This window comes from Thalassophryne amazonica, chromosome 5 (genome assembly GCF_902500255.1).
Source record: "Thalassophryne amazonica chromosome 5, fThaAma1.1, whole genome shotgun sequence".
Classification (NCBI taxonomy): domain Eukaryota; kingdom Metazoa; phylum Chordata; class Actinopteri; order Batrachoidiformes; family Batrachoididae; genus Thalassophryne; species Thalassophryne amazonica.
In genome coordinates this window covers 115,084,296-115,107,709 of record NC_047107.1, presented here as the reverse complement: position 1 = coordinate 115,107,709, position 23,414 = coordinate 115,084,296, and the positions used below count along the sequence as shown (strand labels likewise).

General features: G+C 39.9%; 1 long non-coding RNA gene across 1 annotated transcript; it reads right to left on the bottom strand.

Annotated features, from left to right (window-relative positions):
- Nucleotides 1–15,175: 15,175 nt before the first annotated feature.
- Nucleotides 15,176–22,840, bottom strand: LOC117509877. The gene is made up of 3 exons (XR_004560578.1): nt 22,750–22,840; nt 19,259–19,265; nt 15,176–15,186 (listed from the first exon to the last, which is right to left on the bottom strand). It is a non-coding gene; the product is annotated as an uncharacterized LOC117509877 (long non-coding RNA).
- Between the last annotated feature and the right edge of the window lie 574 nt (nt 22,841–23,414).

Below are 23,414 nucleotides of genomic sequence, written 5' to 3'. Positions count from 1 at the left end.
ATAACTTTCAGTATTGTCTGTGGTACACTTGCAACTAACAAGCTGAATTGCTTCTGGTAGCATCAAAGACGACCACAGACCCAAACAAGTCAGCACTCCTGTCTTTGATCGCCCTGCCCACTGCTGGAAGCTCCTGTTTACTACATAACTTGTAGTAGAGAAGCTTGAATTTTCAACTGGACTTTGTTGAAGTCAACGATTCAAGCTTCTCTACTATGGAAACCATCTGGACAACTGAGAGCCTTCACAGATACATAACTTGTAGCAATGAAGCAGCTGAGAGGAGCCACTAAGTTCAACTCTCTACACAATAGCAGTGTCGCTATGAGCCGGAGGTCTTGGAAAATAAAGCAGTGCTGACTTATGGTTTTGAAGTGTAAATAAAATTAATACAGATAGAATAACTCCATTAATGTCAATTCTGTCATTTGTACAAAGTTAAAATATAACCTGTATCTTTTAAGTTTAAATAATGCACTAATTCTGAAGTTTTGTAACAAACACAGGCAGATGCCAAAGGGATTATGGGTAAATGAGCCTCCACTAACACTGATTGGTTGACTCATCCATTCTATTTAAAAACAACAAGTTAATGTGAGGTGTGTGTGTTGGTGTTAATATATAAATGTGCTTTTGTAAAATATGCCATTTTTTATTTGTAAAAAAACCCCAACAAAACAAAACAAAAAAAAATCCATTTGCAAAGCCAAAAAGTTGATTTGACAACCGTCTGATATAAGGGGTTAAAATAAATAGAACACTGCCATCTACTGGTGCCCAGATGCTGAGTACTTAGGGCAAATACTGCCAAGAACACTACTGGCCAGTAGATGGCAGTAGAGACGCTGAAAACTTGCAGTTTTCATACGGATCATTTATTATTCCAAAAATTTCAGACATCTTATATATATTACTCTGGAACAAAGAGGACAGTCAGTGTTTGACAAAAGCAAGGCGTTAAGAACATGAAGCATTGCAGCTCACAGTGATTCCAATTGAAAATATTGGAGAAGCAACCTGAGCTTCTGGCATTTTTACATAAAACAAACACAATAACAACATCTATAAACTCAGAAAATATATTCACGAGAGTTTTAGGCACAATATACAAAGAGTTTAATGCTGTTGTCTGTGTGGAGCCTGATCAGAGCGTCACAAATGCATTTCTTCTGTCGTGAATGTGCTGAGGTTACCCATAATGCACTTTGTGGAGACAAAAATGTCCATACTAAAACCTTCAAAATTAGTGCATTACTTCAAAACTAAAACATATATCTGATATTTTCACTTTATAAAACTTCAGCTGTGACGTTAATTTAAATAACTTGTCTGAAATGAGTTTGGTTAAAATTTTAAGCATACGTTAAAACTGTACATCTCTGGATGACTTGGGTGATATTGCCAGCATATCTGTATGGGGTTAAAAGAAATTAGCTTTTTTATGACCAGTTCTCCTTTGTTTTGCAGAAGATAGAGCATCTTCTCCTGGAAACAGCTGTCCTCCCTTTGTAGAGGATGGAACTGTGCATCTACTACAAAACATTTAACAGGTAGGTGTTCAAGTCTTTGATTTTGGACTTCATAAGTGTTTGTAACTTTTGTTCACCACACCTGCAAAAATAGGTTAGCGGTCTAAAATTTATTGGAAGATAATTACTTTGCTGATAGTTTTCAAAGTTATCTGAAAAGCTAATCTGCTAATGAAAACATTAGCCTTGATAATTATCAGTTAGTGGATTAGCAGAACTGTGCCCACTGCTGTCAGAGAGCAACTCTGAGCAAGGAGGGGACAGAAACTCCTATATTTGTTGACCCTGTTGCTAGGTATGATGCAGTCCTCTAAGAGCTGTGATTGGTTGTCACAGAAAGGGGAGGATAAATAAAAAAACAAATGTGCTCCGCCCACCTAGTCATGAACGGACAGTAAAATCAACCGATCATATAAACTGAATTGCATTAAGACACACGTCTTAATGCAATTCTGATGTAACTCAGCAAAATTAAATGAATTGTTACACAGCTTGAAAATGTTTGAATGTACCTCATTCACCTGCCAAATATCTATATTATTAAAAGCGTACATGTGTGCGTATGTGCATGCATGTGTGTTTATTTAGTACGTTCATTGTGATTACATCATATCATTGTAAATACGTTAAAAATACACGAATGACACAAGAAACTAAAAACACTTACACACTTACTTCCATTGTGGTCCAATTAAAATCACATGACAAAATAAAAGTTACAAGAAAATAACAATATTAATAATACAGATAATAATAAGAACAAAAATAATGATAATATTAACAATGTGTATATGATAACAAGAACGTAAACTTTTTATAAATACATTAAGACAGTAAATTAACATAAAATATCAATCGATCAAGCTGGTAGTGTGTTACTGACTCACTGTCATCCTACATACGGAGAATATCTCTGCTTCCTCTCTGTCTTTTCTGCCATCTTCTCTGTTTAAGACACTCTTACGCTTATTAAAAGTCCTCCTCACTACTCTTACCAGTTTGGCACCTGAGGAGCTCTCTTAAGGCCTAATCTATTTTGTGGACAACTTTCATCTTACCAAAAGAAAATTCTAAGAAATGTCTAAGAATTCGAGGAATTCTAAGATTTTTCTTAGAGTAACGTCACTTGGAGCTATTTTTAGCCTGAGGCTGCTTTTGTGGATACGGCCCCAGATATTTTTGGGCTCACAAACAAAATTTAGTTCAGCTTAATGCTTCCATTGACCTTCACCTTTGACCCTGTGACTCCAAGCTCAGTAAAGCTGTTGGAGTCAGGCTACCTACCATAGAAATAAAGTTTGGGAAAAATCAGGTATGTACAGCTGATGTTACTGTACTAAAACGCACATTATGGGTCAGAAAATGCACCCAGTGAGCGTGACCTTTGGCCTGACAAGATTTTAAAAAGCTTTTTTTGCTTTCCCTGCCAAAACATATCCTAACAAGCATTCGGAGAATTCATAGTCTCGCCGCTTGTCATTTCCTCATGTGCTGGTGAATTTTGCAAACACAGTTGCACAATTGAAACAAGTGATTAAAGTTAGTAAATAAATAGGTTATATCTCTCTAAGAAATTGTATGTAGTTTTAAGACAGAACAGTCTATGAAATGATGATGTTATCATGTCGACATGTCATGAGTTTTCACTTACTCTGATGTAATGTTTATGTTTTTTCCTCTTCATGATACATTTTTGGACAGATGTGACTGATATTATGGTACAATTTATAGTCCAGAAAATATGTTAAGTCCTATAGAGGCCCCGAGGCCCATAGGTGCTGGTGATTATTGCCAAAATAATTTATTTTTCAAAACGAGTGATGACTTTCATCATTTCGTTGCTAAATCACGGTTTCTGTTGTCCAGCCAAACCTGCTTCGGTTTAGCCACAAAAACAAACTTTTCTCGTAACCTTTAATACAAATGTAATGATTCATATTATACACTTATCTATTATGCAGTCACATGTTCTTTAATGCAGCAGCACGGTGGCTTAGTGGTTAGCGCTGTTGCCTCACAGCGAGACGGTCGTGGGTTTGATTCCCGTGGCCTTTCTATGTGGAGTTTGCATGTTCTCCCTGTGTTTGCGTGGGTTTCCTCCGGGTGCTCCGGTTTCCTCCCACATGAAAAGACATGCGGGTTAGGTGGATTGGACTCTTTAAAATTGTCCGTAGGTGTGTGTGGGTGTGTCTGTGTTTGTTTGTCTATTTGTGGCCCTGCGACAGACTGGCATCCTGTCCTGGGTGTACCCCGCCTCACGCTCTATGACTGCTGGGATTGGCTTCAGCCCCCCGCGACCCTTAATTGGACTAAGCGGTAGAAGATGAATGAATGTTCTTTAATGCTTCCTTTGCCATGTTTTTTGGGGAAAATGATGCTGAATTGATCGGTCAGTGAACATATGGACTAATTGTTAACAGAACGCAAAGCACAACCAAATCTCCTGCTCCCTCTCTCCTTCATCATTTCCACATTTTGAGCCCCACCAAGAAAAGACAAATTTAAGAGGAGCAAAGAAAAATACATTTTATTATTTGAATTATTTAGAAGTTAAAGGAGGCTGAGATTTCACTATTGTGCAGGCAGCTACATGTAAGATTAATGAGCAGAGCTGCAGAAGATTTCTTCTCTTTTTATGTCTGCTCCTGTTTTTCTGTTGGCCACAACTTCGGCGTTCAGCTGCAGTCCCCGAGGACGGTGCCACTCCAAGGAGCACAAACATGACCTCAAACCTGATCTCACAAACAACACAACCAAAGCTATCACTGAAACGCTGAAAACCTGAAACGTCTGCAATTATTCTGTTTCGCTTAAGAAAGAAAAACTGTATTTTTGTGTTCTGTACCACAGAATGTGAATGTGCCACCCCACTAGAAACCATCAGGCTATAAAGAGGTGCCCACTGTGAGGACCAGCTACTGGTGTGTAAACAGAAAATTCCATCCCTGTTTTTTAAAAATTTAAAACATTTTTAAAATCTAGGTGTCCAGAAATACAATTTCCCATGATTTCAGAGTGAAAACATTGCTTGTAAAAGCTGCATTCATTGTCAAAATGATTAACCCCCCCCCCCCCCCCCCCCCCCCCCGCATATTAGCAATGGATAACGGCTCATACATAAAATTCCTGCATTCTGGTGCAGTTTATATAACAAATAATTTAATCTCCTAATGTGGTGAGGGCAAATAGTAATTGCAACTTAGGAGCAGGTCTGAAATATTCAGAAGCTGTGTAAAGTATATTATCCTTGTTTTTACATTAGTCTTATGAGCCTATAGTTATTGAAGATTTTTTATTTCATCTTAACACATTATTATGTCATAGTACTTAGTACAGAACACTCACCCTGGTATCACTTTTCAATTACATTTAGACAGTTTTAGGCATTACTTAGATTGTATTTTAATTTTGCTCTATTCATTTATTTATTCTACAAATTGACTGATGTCTCGGTTTTTCTGGCAGCACGCACATCCACGTTGTAAGTCATAAAAATACAGTAGTTGCAATTGTTCTGATCAGTGAGGTTTAGTGCCGTGTGCAGGAGGACCTGGTTTAGCACAGCGACAGCAGCACTCCACTATAAGGCTGGATGGAGAACACAGATGGTACACTGCACATAAATGGGTTCAGGATAAGAAATATATGAATATGAATTATTTATTGAATTAACAGCAAAGCATAGAAAGGACAGACAAGCTCTAATGAAGTCCTTAAAAGTAAGAAAAATAAAAATGTGTGACTTAAAAGTCAGAATTCATACCAAAACACCAGTAACACAAGTAAGACACCTCCACAGTCTGATACACATGTTCAATTTACCCTTAGCTTCACTTTCCATCCTTTGCTATTCTCAATGTCCATATCTACTATCACATAAGGTCTATAGAGTGCACAAACCTCACCTGAAGCTTTTTTGTTTTGCTTTTGAAAAAATGCTCTGATATCCATCTCTGCACTGCAGGCTTGGTTTGCCACTTACTGCCAACAAATAAAAATACAAAATGAGTTTTATGATTTATGCAGGAATTTAAATTATTCACTTATTATCATGCTGTGCATTAAACTTTGTGGTAAAGTTTACTGTCTTAATTCTGAAATGTAAGGTCTGATCTGTGTACATGGTATGTGATGTAGGAGAGTGATTTGTTAATGGTAGCTACACAGATTGAAGGGCGAGCACCATTTAGTAGCTGACAAGAGGATTTAGCTGAAAAAAAAGACAACACTGAATCAATCTTACATTTGACCACGCACAGCGCGCACTAATTTGTAGAGCAATATACTGTGTTTAGCGATAGCTAGCTAGGTGAGTAAAATAAGTAGGGCTGCCACAAACGACTATTTTGATAGTCAACTAGTCAACAATTATTTTTGTGATTAGTCGACTAGTCGGATCATACATAATTTCCTAAATTAAGGCCTGCAGCATTTTCCCGAGAAATGTCAGGGGATGAAAACATGAACATTTCCAAATCAGTGACTATTTCTTAGACTTCATTTACATCAATCATTCAGAAATACAAACAGTGTGGTACTTTATAGTAAATCTGTGTCAGGTAGGCAGTTCTCAAAAACTGAATGTCCATGCTGGAAGGAGAAAAGTGAGGGAACTCTGGAAGAACTTTTGGCTTCTGTGAGTGGAGAAACTGGGAATAGTGCAACATTTTTATTTTTATCTTCATTTTACATATAGCCCCTACTTTTTCTGATTTGTGGTTGTTTCTGCTGCATTTCTGAAATTCTAGAACTGCTAGAGAGAAAAGTGTGAACATTTTATTGTGTTTTAAAACTTTGTGGAGCAAATGTAAACACCAAACTCCTATAAAGAAGGAAAAAATACACAGACGTGCACGAAAACTTTGATATAAACTGAACAGAACAATGCAGGCTGATCTGACTCCCCCTATTTTTTGTAGAAATAAACTAGAATAAAATAAGAGGCAACTCACTTTGAAATAATTAAAACATATAGCTGCAGCTTATAATAACTTTGAAAAATAACAAAAGTCAGCAGCTTGTATTTTTATTCTGACTCCAGTTCATTTTAGTGTGATGAAGTCTTTTTTTCTCCTCATCAGTCATGTTTTGTGCTTGAACACTACATTAAGCTTAAGATTGAACAAATAAATACCTTTGGAAAATAACAGCTGTTAAATTTCAGAGTTCTCACCTGCTTTTTGTGATCTGTGCATCTGAACACTAGCTTCTCCACAGCAGGTTTTTTTTAACCCGTGAATGCGTAATTTTTCCTCAGTTCATTTATAGATTCTCATTTTTTAAGGATGTTTTAAGGATATTTGACCATTTATTTCATCTCATGATCTCATAAATTCGGTATACGACGCGCACATGGTGTGTGAACAGGCCGGTGCCATCAGAAAAACACCAGTAGAGAAAGAGCAGAGAAAAGTAAAGGCAGTTCCATGTGTTTTTTTTTTTAACATGTTCACTCGGCTTAAAATCCTCTCTCTCTGCTCTGCGCTCGCTGTCTCACGTGCACTGATGGTTCTCAGCAAAATGTAACGTGTCGTGCCTCCGTTCGCAGTCTGCAGCGAGTTGACTCCGCGCGCACACACACACACACACACACACACCTCCTCCGGTAAACTGCGCAATTTAAATGACTTTGAACAAGACGGCCACTGTTTTAATCGCCCATCTTGTTCAAATTTGAACGTCCAAATGACGGCAGGACGGCTTGCTGCCTAAAACTATGAACTGAGAGCAAAACAAAGACTTAAATAAAATAAACGCCTCGTCGACTACTAAATTAGTTGTCGACGGTTTCATTAGTCGACGCTGTCGTGACTAGTTGACTAGTTGTGGCAGCCCTAAAAATAAGCACTTTTCAGAAAGTTGCACTTTCTCTTCACATTCAGAGACATAAACTGTGAATAAATACCTCACAAATGTGACAGTTGCCTAGCTGGCAATCACTTGACAGCGCGGCTGGGCGAGGTTACCACCAGCACTCACAGGACAGCACCTCTGCTAAGTGAGCACCACCCACAGCAGGACCACGTGACACAAACACATGTCAGAGCAGAGAGAGAGATGAATGTAGGCGCGCTTTGTGGATTGAACCATTTGCCCAAGAAGGGGAGATGATCAAATTACTGTGTTCTTGTAATACATATTTTGGCATAATGCTTGAAATAGGTTGCTTACAAAAATAGTAGTATAGAAGCATATATATATATATATATATATATATATATAATATATATATATATATATATATATATATATATATATATATATATTAGGGGTGCTTGAGCACCCCTAAAAATAGGCTAACTCCGCCCCTGAGTTCAGGTCTGGAGACTGGCCAGGCCACTCCAGGACCTTGAAATGCTTCTTACAGAACCCCTCCTTAGTTGCCGTGGCTGTGTGTTTGGGGTCATTGTCATGCTGGAAGACCCAGCCATGACCCATCTTCAATGCTCTTACTGAGGGAAGGAGGTTGTTTGCCAAAATCTCACAATACATGACCCCATCCATCCTCCCTTCAATACGGTGCAGTCGTCCTGTCCCCTTTGCAGAAGAGCACCCCCAGAGTATGATGTTTCCACCCCCATGCGTCACAGTTGGGATGGTTTTCTTGGGGTTGTTCTCATCCTCTAAACATGGTAAGTGGAGTTGATTCCAAAAAGCTCTATTTTGGTCTCATCTGACCACATGACCTTCTCCCATGCCTCCTCTGGATCATCCAGGTGGTCACTGGTGAACTTCAAACAGGCCTGGACATGTGCTGGCTTGAGCAGGGGGACCTTGCTACCCTGCAGGATTTTAAACCATGACAGCATCATGTGTTACTAATGTAATCTTTGTGACTGTGGTCCCAGCTCTCTTCAGGTCATTGACCAGGTCCTCCTGTGTAGTTCTGAGCTTTCTCAGAATCATCCTTACCCCACAAAGTGAGATCTTGCATGGAATCCCAGACCGAGGGAGATTGACAGTCATCTTGTGTTTCTTCCACTTTCTAATAAATAATCATAACAGTTGTCTTCTACCAAGCTGCTTGCCTGTTGTCCTGTAGTCCATCCCAGCCTTGTGCAGGTCTACAGTTTTCTCCCTGGTGTCCTTAGACAGCTCTTTGGTCTTGGCTATGGTGAGCAGGTTGGAGTCTGATTGATTGAGTGTGAACAGGTGTCTTTTATACAGGTAACAAGTTCAAATAGGTGCAATTAATACAGGTAAAGAGTGCAGAATAAGAGGGCTTCTTAAAGAAAAATTAACAGGTCTGTGTGAGCCAGAATTCTTGCTCGTTGGTAGGTGTTCAAATACTTATTTCATGCAATAAAATGCAAATTAATTATTTAAAAATCATATAATGTGATTTTCTGGATTTTTTTTAGATTCTGTCTCTCACAGTTGACGTGTACCTACGATTAAAAAATACAGACCTCTCCATTCTTTGTAGGTGAGTAAACTTGCAAAACTGACAGGGGGTCAAATACTTATTTTCCCCACTGTATATGATTGGCAGACTCTCATCAATGTTCACATTTCTGTGGAAAAGCTGTCTATCCTTGGCTCTGCCAGACAGTCAAAGCTGCCTTTCTTGGCATCTGTACCTGCGCATCTGCTAAACGATGGAGACCGCAAGTGATTAGTCACTTTCATGTTTTCACTTCTTCCTCTCCCGTCATATTCTAAAAGTTTTTGCAGTGCAGCCTGCTGATTACATTTCAATCATGGATCAAACACGTTTGGCAGAAAAGTCCACACATATAACGAACTTTACAATACAGAGGCTACAAACTACAAAGACATTCAAATGACCTGGAATTCATGGAGGGAAATTGCACATACTGTAACGTTGGTTTGGAGGTTGATGATTGTATAAAGAGAGATTGAACTTTAAAAGGTTCATGGACAAGTGGACGTCATTGCATGGCCACAGAGTTATGGAGTTGTAGAAGCATAAATCAGACTTTAGGATTGAAGGGACCGCTCCCCAGCTAACTTAGAAAAAAGAGTGACTCATCCAAATGTAGTCTTTTTAATACACATGATGTCCAGCACTTATTTAAGGCAGGCACTTATTTTTTTTCAGACGAAGTTTTGACCCGGCCATTTAATGAGGCAGGTCCCTATTCAAGGTCAGGCATTTAATCAAGGAAATACGTAAGCCTAATTGGTTCTGGAGATTCCCCATAGACTGTTTGGCGCCTCCTGACTGTAACTAATCCATTACATACATATAATGAATTTTGTCTGTTTTATATACTCAACAAAAGTATAAACGCAACACTTTTGGTTTTGCTCCCATTTTGTATGAGATGAACTCAAAGATCTAAAACTTATTCCACATACACAATATCACCATTTCCCTCAAATATTGTTCACAAACCAGTCTAAATCTGTGATAGTGAGCACTTCTCCTTTGCTGAGATAATCCATCCCACCTCACAGGTGTGCCATATCAAGATGCTGATTAGACACCATGATTAGTGCACAGGTGTGCCTTAGACTGCCCACAATAAAAGGCCACTCTGAAAGGTGCAGTTTTGTTTTATTGGGGGGGGGGGGGGGGATACCAGTCAGTATCTGGTGTGACCACCATTTGCCTCATGCAGTGCATAGAATTGAACAGAACACCTCTCCAATATGCCAAACGCCAGCGAATGTGAGCATTAGCCCACTCAAGTCGGTTACGACGACGAACTGGAGTCAGATCGAGACCCCGATGAGGACGATGAGCATGCAGATGAGCTTCCCTGAGACGGTTTCTGACAGTTTGTGCAGAAATTATTTGGTTATGCAAACCGATTGTTGATCTTTCAGAGTGGCCTTTTATTGTGGGCAGTCTAAGGCACACCTGTGCACTAATCATGGTGTCTAATCAGCATCTTGATATGGCACACCTGTGAGGTGGGATGGATTATCTCAGCAAAGGAGAAGTGCTCACTATCACAGATTTAGACTGGTTTGTGAACAATATTTGAGTGAAATGGTGATATTGTGTATGTGGAAAAAGTTTTAGATCCTTGAGTTCATCTCATACAAAATGGGAGCAAAACCAAAAGTGTTGCATTTATATTTTTGTTGAGTATATATATAGTGGATTTTGTCCATTTCATACATATAACAATTTAATACATACATATTTTGATTATAATGGACAAAATTTGAGGGTCCACCTGAATCGATTATATGCAAGTTTTACTGTACACTGCGATGGGACAGGACATTTTGTCCGATTTGAGCAAAAATCTGTTACACAAAATCCTTTATATACATTGTTTATTACATGGAAAACCATACAAAAGACATGATATTCAGATCACCTGCTGCGTGTGCACATGAACTGACAGTCTGTTTCAGCTGGGAGCCTGGGACGGCCTGTCAATGTGCACGCTCTCCAGCCAGTCTCAAAAGCGATATATGTTTTTATGTATTTACACGTGAGGACAGCAAGCACACTCACGCGTGTCCATCAAAACTCAGTGCGTGTTCTGCAGCTGTGACGTCCAGGACTGGAGTTGACAACAGCTCCTGCTGTTGGCAGCCAACCACGCCCCATGTCCAAAGGTGTCACTCTGTGATCACATGATAGGTGTCTCGCCTGCAGGGGACACACTTGTTGGGGGGAGCGTGAGAAACACACGCACACATGTCCTGTGGGGGGAGCTGACACTCTGGCACGCCAAATGCGTACTTGGCAACTTCACAGTCGTGGGGGCACTTAGATAAATTATTTCACCGCCAGCTCGAAAGTGACTGTCTGCTGTTTTTGTGCCAATAGCGTGAATGGCCACACATTTTCTAAGTGCCAAACAAGTGGTGTAGATGTTCATGTGTGACACCTGGAATTTGGGCGACACCTGTTGTGAGAGGGATCGATTGGGCTCTCACAGGACACCATTTGTCTTTCAGCCGCTGGTGTGCGCAAATAGTTGTAGCAACAGGTGTACGAGGCGTTGGAGTCAGCTACAATTTTACACGTATTGCATACGATTCCTTCTTCATGTGCAATTCATGCACAATTCCACTACATTCGTGCTATGTGTGAAGGGGCCCTTAGTGAGATAGTGAAACCTACAAGTTTTCCTTTAAATGTTTTTCCAGGTAAGGTGCTGAAAGAAGTTTTTAATACTGTCAGGCCGTGTCTGCTAACTTTTATCAACCCTTGTCTTAATTCAGGGTTTGTTCCAACTACTTTTAAGTATGATGTGGTTCAACCAATTTTAGACCTGTGCTGCATCTACCATTCTCTAAGGTTTTAGAAAAGGTTTGTATACAGTTGTAGTCATATTTAGAAGACAATCACATCCTCGAAAAATTCTAATTTGGATTTAGATCATGACATAGCACTGAGGCAGCACTTTTAAAATATATTATTGTTGCATTAAAACTGCCTGCTTTAGTAAGCCAGTAGGACATGACCCAGCGCTAACCCCAACCCTTATGCCTCTCCAACCTCCCCACAAGATGCTCTCACATCCAGCAAAACCACTTCTTGAGTTCCAGTATAAACTGCACAATTATCGATGCAAGTATATTAGCAAGCAATGCTATTTTATGTAGATGGCTTGAGTAACCATATCGCCTCCTGGAGGTAGTCTGAGTCACAGCAAATTTTGCTGAAATTTGTTGAAGTTCCAAATTTAGTAGCCAATAAATACCTACATAAAAAAAGCTTGTCATCTTGGATGATGCTGTCATCTACCTCCAACACAGAGTTCTTCATCACCTGGAGAAACATAGGAGCACTGTGAGCATCATGGTTTTATTTTTGAGGTCAGTGCTTTCAGCATTATACAGCCTGCACTGCCGAAGGACAAACTGAAGTATGCAGGGGTGGACCTCCACTTGACATCCTGGATCATGAACTACCTGCCCCACTGATCACAGTGTGTGAGGATCTGTGGCTGCATGTTGTAGTCTGCAGTGCAGTGGTCCCTCAGGAAATGGTTCTGGCTCAATGTTTCTTCACTCTCTACACTACAGACTTCTCTCACATCTTCCCCTCATGCCATCTGCAAAAGTTCTCTGATGACTCCGCCATTGTTGTCCTCATCACAAATGACAATGACAGGGAGTGCAGAGAACTGACACAGAACTTCATGGATTAGTGGCACCAGAACAGCCTCCCGACACTGCTAAATATCCAGGGAGTGAATATTGAGATGGTGACAATCTGGCAATACCTGAATATTCACCTGAATACTAATCTTGACTGGACTAATCACTCATCTGCTCTGTACAGGAAGGGCCAGACTAGGATTCATCAGTTGAGGAGACTGAAGTCATTGAGAGTGCAGGGGGTGCTCCTGAAGACCTTTTATGACTGCGGTGGCATCAGCCATCTCCTTTGGAGTGACTTGTTGGGTCAGTGGCATATACACAGCACACAGGAAGAGACTGCACAAACTGATCAGGAAGGCCACTTTGGTCGCGGGATGTCCCCTTGACCCAGTGCAAGTGGAGGGAGAGAAGAGGATGGTAGTCAAACCATCATTGCTGCTGAAGACACCATCACAGCACTGGGACACTTCTTCTGCGGCAGACTTCATTCCTGTAGTGTCTGAAGGAGCACTATCACAGGTCCTTCCTTCCTGCTGTTGTTACACTGTATAATCTGCACTCCTCCCAGTAAGTGTATATATTTACTTATGTATATCCCAGGTCAAGAAATTGTGCTTGTTAAAGCTGTTGTCACCAGAGATACTCTGTCCACTGTCGTCTATAGTATTTGTTAGAATATTATTTGCTGCTATGACTGTAAATTTCCTTGTTGTGGAACTAATAAAGGATTATCTTGTCTTCATCATCATCTGTCGGCTGCGGCCGAGAGACAAGTGCACAACCGAACGCCAGTAGTTGCGGTCCCTCATGACTGCTCCCAGATGCTCCACGTTGATTCCTGAGTCATGACTGACAAGATCAGGGAAGGAAAGTTTCCTGTTCCTTGATGGCTTCCATAAAATTAGCTCTGAACCTAGCTAATCTTATCCAGCTCATCTTATCTTAATATTACTGCAGGAAAAAACAAACAAACAAGAAAACTCATGAACCAAACAGAAAGGGAGCCTTTGGTCCTGTTGCTTGAACATTCTTTTCTACTTGACATGTGTCCTCAAGGATTTGTTCCAGCTCAGTTTCTGAATAACTGCTGAATCCTTAATGTGACACAACAAAATTACATCCACCAGATGCTATTGTCCTACTTTGTATCCCTCAAATCTCTGACAGCTATGTTGAACAGGAGTTCAACACGTTGCCATGTTCTGACTGACTCGTACTCTTGTTCCCTGTCAGAACATCGCATGGGCACAAGCAAACACAACAGCAAATCTATGTTTCTGCCTGACACCACTCTGGAGTTCACATTAACACATCCACAAAAAGCTGCAAATCTCAATACTAAAATGGAAAATGTCAGCGTGTACTTACATGAATTTACATGACAAGGAGAGAAATTTCTGTAATGACAAAGAGCGTCTTTTCAACACGAGTCCTTTCCCACATGGAGGTGGTTACATTTATGTAAAACAATCTGCCCAGTATGGCATAGGTTTGACTTCACTTAGACCGTCAGTATGTTTCTTTCCACACACATCAGACGCAGTCAGTGAAATGACGTGAGAAGTGTGAAGCAATGACTTCACACAGTAGGTCTTCAGACAGTAAAAATCCTCTCTGGTGTGCATAGCACTGAGACAAAAAAACAACAACAACAACAACAACAAAAAAATTAAATTAAAGTTTGTACAGGATTTTCATCCCATAAATATATGTAAACCCACTCACACATCTTCAGCCACTTATCTAAGACTGGGTTGCAGGGGGCGGAGCCTATCCCAGCAGCCATAGTGCCTGAGGCAGTGTGCACCCTGGACTGGATGCCAGTCTGTCGCAGGGCCACATATAGACAAACACATTCATTCCTGCACACAGACCTATGATCAATTTAAAGTTTCCAAGTCACCCAACCTGCATGTCTTTGGATGTGAGAACACCCGGAGAGAACCCACACAAACATGCAAACTCCACACAGAAAGGCCACAGGTGGGAATCAATCCCATGACCTTCTCACTGTGAGGCAACAGTGCTAACCACTAAGCCACCGTCCTTCCATATGTAAACCCAGCACAAATAAAATGATATTGTACAGATGTTCTTAGTTTGACATGAAATGGCAGCAATCAAAGTCTTCATTAATTACAACTTGATGATTCATAATGAGCAGAAAGAGCAGCTCGATGTTCCTGAGCAGGCAAATAAATTCTTTGACCAGAGCAGCTTTTGATTTAGTGCAGAGCTGAGTTCTTTTAGTTCAGATCCCTGATAGGAAGACTGTCTCCTTTGATTCTACTTCAGTCACAAAGATGATGATGATGCAGACACACTCAGGCTCTCTGATGAGCTGCCAGCATCGAAGACTATCAAAAACTTTGTTCAGTACTTTCTCCTTGCAGTACTCTCAGTCTTTGTGCAGCCTCCTCAATCCCATTTTTAACATTACAAAATATTTTAAAAGGCACAGTTTAAAACCAATTACAGGCCCGGCACCAGAAAAAAAATATTAAGGGGGCGATGAGTTTATCACAGGCGGCGGGGTTGCTCCCCCCCCCCCCCCAAAAAAAGTGCGCACCGGAGACGTGCCTCTGAGCGTGTGTAATGAATTGGGTGCGCTCCTGGAAAGCTTGTGTATTTAGGCTACACCGTTGTAAGAGACTGACTGAGTAAAAGTAAAGAGTGATGACAGTATTTTTTAAATTATTATTTGAACGTATAGACCCTCGGTCAAGTGATCTCCTGCATACCACACAGAGCCGGAGTTCTGTCGAGATGAGGTGCGCCAACTTTTGACACTCTGAGCTGTGACGTACCTTCGTGTTGTCCAATAGGAACGACGCATCGGGCCAAAACACGGAAGACTCGTGGCAGAAACCACTGATCTCTACAAAATGGATTGGACCAATCCGATTGGTGCAGAAACCACTGATCTGTACAAAACATTAAGGTGTGACAGGACTGCTCATTTATAGAGCAGTTTTCTGAAGAAAAATCATTGGAAATGTTTTTTTGCTGTTTGTTACCTCAAAATTTCTGATTACTGTCAAAAAAAGTTTACAACACTTGTAATTAACATAGCTAAATAAATCAATAAATGGTTCTTTAGAAACCTTTCATCTGTAAATTAAAACCACCTGTTATTTCAGATGAGATAATTTCTTGTTTAACATAAGTACACACATCACAATTGTGATATGTATGCAATTGTGATGTATTTGTTTTAGTGTATTTAGATTTTGTTGTGATTTGGCACTTTAGAAGTTCTTGCTTGCCTCTACTGGTGGTTGGCTCTCACTGCGGTATTGTATCACTTCCTGTTCCGGAGCACAGCGGTGTTTTTCTGTATCTGTTAGCTGTTTAATCTGCGCAGTTAGATTGATCTAGTTATCTAGATTACGATTTGTTTCCCAGTGTAATCTTTACGTGCCTTAACTAAAGCACTCCTTCTGCTGAATCACCTCTAAATCATTTACACATTATTCACTTTGCGTGTTTTTAGGAATCCGCTAGCTTAGCGTAGCTACTAGCTCTTAGCCGATTTAGCATGGCGGCTTCTCCTGTCTCTCCCGCACTTTTCTGCTCTGGGTGTGAAATGTTTAGTTATTCCTCGGCCTCCTTTAGCAGTAATGGTACTTGTAATAAGTGTAGCTTATTCGTAGCTTTGGAGGCCAGGCTGGGCGAATTGGAGACTCGGCTCCGCACCGTGGAAAATTCTACAGCTAGCCAGGCCCCTGTAGTCGGTGCGGACCAAGGTAGCTTAGCCGCCGTTAGTTACCCCCTGGCAGATCCCGAGCAGCCGGGAAAGCAGGCCGACTGGGTGACTGTGAGGAGGAAGCGTAGCCCTAAACAGAAGCCCCGTGTACACCGCCAACCCGTTCACATCTCTAACCGTTTTTCCCCACTCGACGACACACCCGCCGAGGATCAAACTCTGGTATTGGCGACTCTGTTTGAGAAATGTGAAGTTAGTGACACCAGCAACCATAGTCAATTGTCTTCCGGGGGCCAGAGCAGGCGACATTGAAGGAAATTTGAAACTGCTGGCTAAGGCTAAGCGTAGATTTGGTAAGATTGTAATTCACGTCGGCAGTAATGACACCCGGTTACGGCAATCGGAGGTCACTAAAATTAACATTAAATCGGTGTGTAACTTTGCAAAAACAATGTCGGACTCTGTAGTTTTCTCTGGGCCCCTCCCCAATCGGACCGGGAGTGACATGTTTAGCCGCATGTTCTCCTTGAATTGCTGGCTGTCTGAGTGGTGTCCAAAAAATGAGGTGGGCTTCATAGATAATTGGCAAAGCTTCTGGGGAAAACCTGGTCTTGTTAGGAGAGACGGCATCCATCCCACTTTGGATGGAGCAGCTCTCATTTCTAGAAATCTGGCCAATTTTCTTAAATCCTCCAAACCGTGACTATCCAGGGTTGGGACCAGGAAGCAGAGTTGTAGTCTTACACACCTCTCGGCAACTTCTCTCCCCCTGCCATCCCCTCATTACCCCATCCCCGTAGAGACGGTGCCTGCTCCCAGACTACCAATAACCAGCAAAAATCTATTTAAGCATAAAAATTCAAAAAGAAAAATAATATAGCACCTTCAACTGCACCACAGACTAAAACAGTTAAATGTGGTCTATTAAACATTAGGTCTCTCTCTTCTAAGTCCCTGTTGGTAAATGATATAATAATTGATCAACATATTGATTTATTCTGCCTTACAGAAACCTGGTTACAGCAGGATGAATATGTTAGTTTAAATGAGTCAACACCCCCGAGTCACACTAACTGTCAGAATGCTCGTAGCACGGGCCGGGGCGGAGGATTAGCAGCAATCTTCCATTCCAGCTTATTAATTAATCAAAAACCCAGACAGAGCTTTAATTCATTTGAAAGCTTGTCTCTTAGTCTTGTCCATCCAAATTGGAAGTCCCAAAAACAGTTTTATTTGTTATTATCTATCGTCCACCTGGTCGTTACTGTGAGTTTCTCTGTGAATTTTCAGACCTTTTGTCTGACTTAGTGCTTAGCTCAGATAAGATAATTATAGTGGGCGATTTTAACATCCACACAGATGCTGAGAATGACAGCCTCAACACTGCATTTAATCTATTATTAGACTCTATTGGCTTTGCTCAAAAAGTAAATGAGTCCACCCACCACTTTAATCATATCTTAGATCTTGTTCTGACTTATGGTATGGAAATAGAAGACTTAACAGTATTCCCTGAAAACTCCCTTCTGTCTGATCATTTCTTAATAACATTTACATTTACTCTGATGGACTACCCAGCAGTGGGGAATAAGTTTCATTACACTAGAAGTCTTTCAGAAAGCGCTGTAACTACGTTTAAGGATATGATTCCTTCTTTATGTTCTCTAATGCCATATACCAACACAGTGCAGAGTAGCTACCTAAACTCTGTAAGGGAGATAGAGTATCTCGTCAATAGTTTTACATCCTCATTGAAGACAACTTTGGATGCTGTAGCTCCTCTGAAAAAGAGAGCTTAAATCAGAAGTGTCTGACTCCGTGGTATAACTCACAAACTCGTAGCTTAAAGCAGATAACCCGTAAGTTGGAGAGGAAATGGCGTCTCACTAATTTAGAAGATCTTCACTTAGCCTGGAAAAAGAGTCTGTTGCTCTATAAAAAAGCCCTCCATAAAGCTAGGACATCTTTCTACTCATCACTAATTGAAGAAAATAAGAACAACCCCAGGTTTCTTTTCAGCACTGTAGCCAGGCTGACAAAGAGTCAGAGCTCTATTGAGCTGAGTATTCCATTAACTTTAACTAGTAATGACTTCATGACTTTCTTTGCTAACAAAATTTTAACTATTAGAGAAAAAATTACTCATAACCATCCCAAAGACGTATCGTTATCTTTGGCTGCTTTCAGTGATGCCGGTATTTGGTTAGACTCTTTCTCTCCGATTGTTCTGTCTGAGTTATTTTCATTAGTTACTTCATCCAAACCATCAACATGTTTATTAGACCCCATTCCTACCAGGCTGCTCAAGGAAGCCCTACCATTATTTAATGCTTCGATCTTAAATATGATCAATCTATCTTTGTTAGTTGGCTATGTACCACAGGCTTTTAAGGTGGCAGTAATTAAACCATTACTTAAAAAGCCATCACTTGACCCAGCTATCTTAGCTAATTATAGGCCAATCTCCAACCTTCCTTTTCTCTCAAAAATTCTTGAAAGGGTAGTTGTAAAACAGCTAACTGATCATCTGCAGAGGAATGGTCTATTTGAAGAGTTTCAGTCAGGTTTAGAATTCATCATAGTACAGAAACAGCATTAGTGAAGGTTACAAATGATCTTCTTATGGCCTCGGACAGTGGACTCATCTCTGTGCTTGTTCTGTTAGACCTCAGTGCTGCTTTTGATACTGTTGACCATAAAAATTTTATTACAGAGATTAGAGCATGCCATAGGTATTAAAGGCACTGCGCTGCGGTGGTTTGAATCATATTTGTCTAATAGATTACAATTTGTTCATGTAAATGGGGAATCTTCTTCACAGACTAAAGTTAATTATGGAGTTCCACAAGGTTCTGTGCTAGGACCAATTTTATTCACTTTATACATGCTTCCCTTAGGCAGTATTATTAGACGGTATTGCTTAAATTTTCATTGTTACGCAGATGATACCCAACTTTATCTATCCATGAAGCCAGAGGACACACACCAATTAGCTAAACTGCAGGATTGTCTTACAGACATAAAGACATGGATGACCTCTAATTTCCTGCTTTTAAACTCAGATAAAACTGAAGTTATTGTACTTGGCCCCACAAATCTTAGAAACATGGTGTCTAACCAGATCCTTACTCTGGATGGCATTACCCTGACCTCTAGTAATACTGTGAGAAATCTTGGAGTCATTTTTGATCAGGATATGTCATTCAAAGTGCATATTAAACAAATATGTAGGACTGATTTTTTGCATTTACGCAATATCTCTAAAATCAGAAAGGTCTTGTCACAGAGTGATGCTGAAAAACTAATTCATGCATTTATTTCCTCTAGGCTGGACTATTGTAATTCATTATTATCAGGTTGTCCTAAAAGTTCCCTAAAAAGCCTTCAGTTAATTCAAAATGCTGCAGCTAGAGTACTGACGGGGACTAGAAGGAGAGAGCATATCTCACCCATATTGGCCTCTCTTCATTGGCTTCCTGTTAATTCTAGAATAGAATTTAAAATTCTTCTTCTTACTTATAAGGTTTTGAATAATCAGGTCCCATCTTATCTTAGGGACCTCGTAGTACCATATCACCCCATTAGAGCGCTTCGCTCTCAGACTGCAGGCTTACTTGTAGTTCCTAGGGTTTGTAAGAGTAGAATGGGAGGCAGAGCCTTCAGCTTTCAGGCTCCTCTCCTGTGGAACCAGCTCCCAATTCAGATCAGGGGAGACAGACACCCTCTCTACTTTTAAGATTAGGCTTAAAACTTTCCTTTTTGCTAAAGCTTATAGTTAGGGCTGGATCAGGTGACCCTGAACCATCCCTTAGTTATGCTGCTATAGACGTAGACTGCTGGGGGGTTCCCATGATGCACTGTTTCTTTCTCTTTTTGCTCTGTATGCACCACTCTGCATTTAATCATTAGTGATCGATCTCTGCTCCCCTCCACAGCATGTCTTTTTCCTGGTTCTCTCCCTCAGCCCCAACCAGTCCCAGCAGAAGACTGCCCCTCCCTGAGCCTGGTTCTGCTGGAGGTTTCTTCCTGTTAAAAGGGAGTTTTTCCTTCCCACTGTAGCCAAGTGCTTGCTCACAGGGGGTCGTTTTGACCGTTGGGGTTTTACATAATTATTGTATGGCCTTGCCTTACAATATAAAGCGCCTTGGGGCAACTGTTTGTTGTGATTTGGCGCTATATAAAAAAATTGATTGATTGATTGATAAGCCGATTAAATTGAAATTGAATTGAAATTGAACATTTTATTGAGTCTTAAAGTAAATAAATATGAAATTGGTCACTGGGTCCTTAAACGTTGGACATAATAAACTCCACATGGTGGATCCTTGATCTCTGGACATAAATAGGAATAAACAAAATCTGTAGTTTTTGTTAAAAGCATTTCCTTTCAGACATTATTGGCATAAATGTCACTCCATATATATGAGCTGAGCTCTTACAGCTGCTGTGCTGCACTTCAGGATGTAATTTGTAAAGAAATACAGCACGTTTCATTTTGGGAGGAAAAAAAACACATTTTAGTCGATTGTAGTTTCTTGTCTGTATTACAACATTTGGAAAAAGGTGTCATTTTATTTAACGCGGCAATTTGTTTTGAAGTTATTAATTCCAAGCGGACTCTGTCTCGGCCGCACAGCGTTTCGAGCTGTGTGAACGGAGCAGAGGATGATTCTCGTTTCTTGACTGCAACAAGACAAGAGTCCCAGTTAGTGACTTTAATACACACAAAAGTGACTCACGGTATTTTAATGGCTTTGACAGGGGTTAAGAAGCAACTTACCGCTTCTGAAGAGCAGTGAATCAAAGAGCCACGAGCCATTTAATCGAAGCATTGCTTCAATGGTTCACGGCTTCAAAGTGGAGTCGCGCTGCAGAAACAGTTGATTACAGAGCCGCTGCAGACCAAACCCTGAATATCCAACTTTATTTGTACATCCGTATGACTCTGAAACTAGGAAAAATCCATATAATTTACGGACTATAGGTTGACATGAAAACCACCGAAAAGCTGTGTTCACCGCGGGGACACATTCGGCACTATTCGGGATTATTCAAGATTTTTTTTTTTTTACCGATGACGAACGATGCGTAAAAAAATTTAACCGATGCAACTGCATCGGTCCAAACCGGTCTGGATCTGGGCCTGGAAGTGTAATGTTGGTGTAATCCTCTCCCTGAAACCACCAAAACATAATGTTTATTACAGCGAGTTATCCTCATATTACATCTTGTGATGTCAGTGAGCGTCGGTGCGTCATCAGCTGGTCAGTCTGGATTCAATGAAACACCTTTGTGTCACCTTTGTGCACAGCTCTTAACATAAGTAATGAGGTTAAATACTTGGGGCATTTCATACAAGATGACCTGTCTGATGACCGTGACATTTATAGACAGTATTGTATGATGTATACACAAGCAAATATGCTGATCAGAAAATTTGGTATGTGTTCATTTTCTGTAAAAATAGCACTTTTTAGAACCTTCTGTATCCCAATGTACACTGCCCATTTGTGGCGGAGATATAAAAAAAGCAGTTTACAGAAACTTTATATGGCATACAATGATGGTATGAGGTTACTGCTCAAAGTGCCTAGATGGAGTAGCGCTAACCATTTGTTTGTAAATGCTGATGTACCTACATGTCCTGCTGTGCTCAGGAATTTTATGTATGTATGTGTAGACTTACTGTGTCATGCAACAGCATAATTGTAATGTTAGTGAATCCTGCAGTGAGTACAGTCAGATTCACTTCAAGATTATGGAATCATTGGTGTCACAGTTTATATGTGACTTTATGAATAATGTCATGTACTGTAGTTTCTTTTTTTTTTTAGATCTTAACTTATTTATTTATACTTTTTTGTATGATTGTATGTGTTTTTATGGACCTTTTGTGTCTGGAATAAAGATTGATGATGTTACTGGAAACAGCACAAACAAGCCTCACCTTTCGGGATTTAAACCAGAAATAATCAAACTGTCAAACTGAAATTCAATTGCACATATTTTCTGCTGCATCATTTGTTGAGTAAATTACCAGAATAAATCGTGTGTTGAACCAAGTCTCGAAGAGCAATAGACTAATAGACTAATAATAATAGTAATAATAATAGACTAATAATAGACTAATTTAATATTATGTTAAATGGTAACACCTTTAGGTCATGGTACCTGGGGTTTGGTGATGGCTACAGGTCAACTAATCAGCTAACAGCTAAGTAGTGAAGCTGTTGCTTTCGTTAGTGGGTTAGCTTTTTGGCTAGCTTTGAAAACTACTAAAGTTAGATAACATTTTTCTTTTAACAGAGTTTAACAGCCAAAAATGTTTGTATGCCCTAAGATCATACTTGTTTGTTCTTCTTGGAACTAGTACAATAATCCAGTAAGCAATACTGACACGTTGTGTAAAGGCAACAGGCATCACCGAGAGGAAATAGAACAACAGGAGGTCAAAGCCAGTGTAAATGTATTAATTACAATATAACAATTATTTTTCATGTGCATTTTTATTTCCTAATTTATCTTATTTATTTAATACCTTCTGTACTGTGAATAAACTGTGTTGAATATACACTACTGTTTAATTTAATAAGTTCATTTAATTATTTATATACACTACTGTGCACGTTTTTGGTACATTCAATCCATCATGAAAGCATTAAAAATGATGAAAAGCTAATAAATATTCATAAATAAATTAAATGCGGGATGATTTTAAACTGTAATGACAATCAACATGAAAATTGGGTTTGATTTATAAATGATTTTTCAGTATATAAATGGCACCAAAGTATGTCACAGAACCTCAAAAACAGTTACAATCATTTTAATGTTACATGATCATTTGCAGCTGTGTTTGTGTAGTATTCTACTGGCCAGTACACTTACAAAGAAATTATTATTGTTATTGAATTAAAAAAAAAAAATAGAGCTCACATATTCACTTTTGTTGGTTCTGGTTTTGTGTTGACATGCCAATAAAAAGGGGGGAGGGGGAGGGGCATCAAATGCTATTTTTATGATAACTCTGGATGCCTAAAAATTTGCACAGTACTGTATATCTTGAGCATCATCTGATCTTCACATGTTCAACATTTTTGGGAACCTCCATATTTATGCTACAGTATATTAAAATGCTCCCC